Here is a 3,589-nt window from a genome sequence, read left to right as displayed (position 1 = left end):
GCATTGGTTTTCTGGACATGGGTGGCTGGAGTATTCCCTCCACAATAGCAAGGATTTCTTGCAGGTTCTTCGAGGGAAAGCTGGAGTGGAACACCTTTACCTCGGTCTTCAGCTGGTCCTCATTTAAATTTCATAAATCATTTTTGCGATGGGTGCCCTTTTTTTTGGTTTGAGCACCTGCCCCCCAAAATGTCTGTGCGCGTGCCTGATGGTAAGAGTGATACATATTGCGAAACAATACGGTTAATCAGATGAAATTAATACATTACCTCCAATATTACCAAGCAGTATATAAGATAGCGGAACAATAATGGCATGGCACACGATAATTACTACAATAAAGGGTAAGCTTAAATGTTAAAAGTATCAGTAAAAGTGAATGTAGGGTAAAAAAAAAATTGCTAAGGTAAGGGGGAAGAAAAAGTGATAAGTAAGTGTAAAGTGTAAATAACAAAAAACTTGTTCGATGCCAATTAAACTACTAAGCACACTTTAATAAACTAACCTGATAAACCATAGCATCAAATGTAAAGAACTTAAACCCAACCTGTTTGGGTGAATAAGATAAAGAGATGAGATGGGAAGAGATAGAGGGGAAATTAAGAGACAGAGAAAGAGAGAGAGTCAAGAGAAGAGTAAAAACAACAGTGACAGAACAGACAAAAACACTTAAAATGGCTGGTTAAATACTACAACCTCCATTCTTACAAATGTCCACAAACCAATCCAATCATATTTTTCTGTGTCTTCAGACCATACCCTTAGCGCAAGTAACATTTTGCCCTCTGGTTTATATATAAAATGGAATTAAGTGAAAACGCTGTTCAAGTAATACAGAACGGTCCTTCAGACTGCAATGAAACCACGATCAGACTGCTGCTCACAACACAAGGATCAATTAAAGACCAAACAATGGGGAAGGTTGTAGCATGCAACCATTAATTAGTTATTAGTTAAACTGTAGTCAGGCCATGCTGTGTGTAATAGCACTCAATGCAAGGGAGTTGCTGTAAATACAAACAACGGAAGTCTTTTGGTGTGAGAAGGTTATCCTCTAATACAGGGGTTTTCAACTGGTTTTGTCCCAGGGACCACCATTCTGACTAGAAAGTAATCCGCGGCCCACTGTTGTGCCTGCGCGCTCGCGTGTGTGCGTTCGTTCGTGCATGTGTGGGGAGAGGGGAGACCTGTCAGTGTAATATCTGGGCATGGTGAAGTCAACACAGCCTGTCTATTTGTGGCGAAATGGTAGACAGCGACTGTCTCATATCATTCTCTTGCCCTGTACTTATTCTTAAAAAATAAATGCTCTCAGACAGGTAGTTTGAAAGTTTGCAAAATTCACCTCATTGCTTTTGCAGCAAGTTCTGGAAATTCGGTCTGGCAACTTATCCAGAACTTAGCACAGGCTACCATAGACTGGATAGGTGCAAGGCTACATTCTGTCAGCGTGAATCACCTTTATATTATTTTACACATATTTTTCTTATTTCAGACATTTTCAAGAGTAATCTGGAAATGTGTTGAAATATCAAAGCAATTTTATTTATTTTCTAAATCGCGGACCCCCTGCAATACCGCCGCGGATCACCGGTTGAAAACCCCTACTCTAATAAGATACCATTGGGCCCTCCGGCCACACTTTGGAGGGCTGGGAGTTAATTGTGTAGATTTGATCTTTTTCTGAGTTTTCTGCCTTCCACCAGGAAGTATGAAAATTACTACCAACATTTAGTTTCAGCCCTATACTGACAACAGTGCACTATTGAAACTAGCCAGGTTGGCCTTAAGCAGGGTTTTATTGACATCCAAGTATCAAATTGCAGTCCATCAACATGTATAAAAGGCTACAAACTGTTAAAGCTAAACCAGTTATCAGAATCCAAAAGTCAGGCAACAGTGAAATCATCCAGAATGCACCACAAACAGGGCAAAGACTTATATTCATCTCACCAGTGGCGGTTTTAGGCACGGGCCACCCGGGCAGTGGCCCGGGGCGGCACTTTTTCAAGTCACGTGGAGGGCGGCACGACCAAGTAAATAAAAAAATTATAATCTGGGCCGCGAAGTGGTTTTCTATTATCTATCATATCACTGTGTGGGGAATTGGCGAATTGGCGCCCCCTGCGGCTGCAGGCGCTCCTGCTTGCGCCCCTGCTTGCTAAGAAGGTGCCGTATGTGTGAAAACGGGGAAGGGGAGGGAGCGCGGGGGAAAAGTTAACCTCTGGGACCATGTCTGGGACTCCCAACTGGAACAGACAAGTAGGGGGACGGGGGGATCCACTGTAGGCTATAGAGCAATACTCTAATACAATTAGTGGGCGCCAGTCAGTCACACCTCGACTTTCTTGCAAAAACATTCATAATATTATAATTACAGGCCTATAATTCCTGCACGTTTTTTGTTTTTCTGAATTGTGTGAAATGGCTTAATAATAGGCAAATAGGTAATACTGAACGATTATGTGTCACCAAGGTCTAGGTGAATTGGTTTAGTCTTAACTTCTGTACGAGTGACGGTGTTGGGGGATGGAGAATGTGTTAATTGTCGAGTGCAAAATAATCACAGAGATGGATAGGAAAAGGCAAAAATCCGTCAGGTGCCAAATTTCGAAAAAAAAGAAAAGAAGAGAAACGAGCAAAACATAAAGGTATGCCACTATGCTCTCTCTGTTTGATTACGTTATCCATGAAGTGATGAAAGGCTAATGTTAATTGGTGGTAGTCTATAACTCTTACATTTGTTAGCCTGCCATTCTGCTATGATTATACAACAATAAATCGGTTTAAACTCAACAAACACGAGATCTAATTTCGCGATAAGACTGTGCTTTGCAACAAAACTGTTACACGTTCCGTTTTAGGTTCATCATTGACGTTGGACCGTGTAATTAGCCAACGGAATGTTCATATCTTCTTTAGGCAGTTTAAAAGACGGAACATTTGCCATTTGCTTTCGTGACAAAGTATAGTTTACCAGGAATAAGTTGAAGTGTGGCATGCATAGAATTCTAGGCAGTAACCAAGCAGCTAATTGTTCCTCCCTGAAAGAAGTTAATATAGCGTTTAATGACCGCTATTTAGCATGTAGGCAGTAAGGGCATATTTATTCCCATTGATAAAATTAAAATCGGGGGTTGGGGCGCTCGGAGGGGGTCTCGCCCGGGGCGTATTAACCTGTAGAACCGCCACTGCATCTCACACAATGTGCTACACAACTCTTCAGGCCCTGGCTTAGACCATACTATTGCAATGCAGAGGACCCCTCACTGACTCCCTGGATCTGCTAGAATTACATTTACATCTCCTACTCTCACTTATAAGACAGCCCCTGCACTGGCACCTGCCTATTTCAATTCTATCATTCAGGGAATCATTAATGGTATAATGATATGGAAAGACAGGTGAGTGGGTCATGACAAACTAGTAAGGCAGGAAAAGAGGTGGGAACTAGGACAGGAACACAAATAGCACATGGCTATTTAATTAAAACAAACAAGCAGACAGACTGAGGCAGAGCAATGATGCTTGAGAATCTTTTAAAAGCAGTCCAAATCAGGTGATCACTGTGCTTTGACAAAATAACTAA

The sequence above is a fragment of the Sprattus sprattus genome (assembly GCF_963457725.1).
Source record: "Sprattus sprattus genome assembly, chromosome: 9".
Lineage (NCBI taxonomy): Eukaryota > Metazoa > Chordata > Actinopteri > Clupeiformes > Clupeidae > Sprattus > Sprattus sprattus.
Note: the sequence above shows the minus strand (reverse complement) of the source record.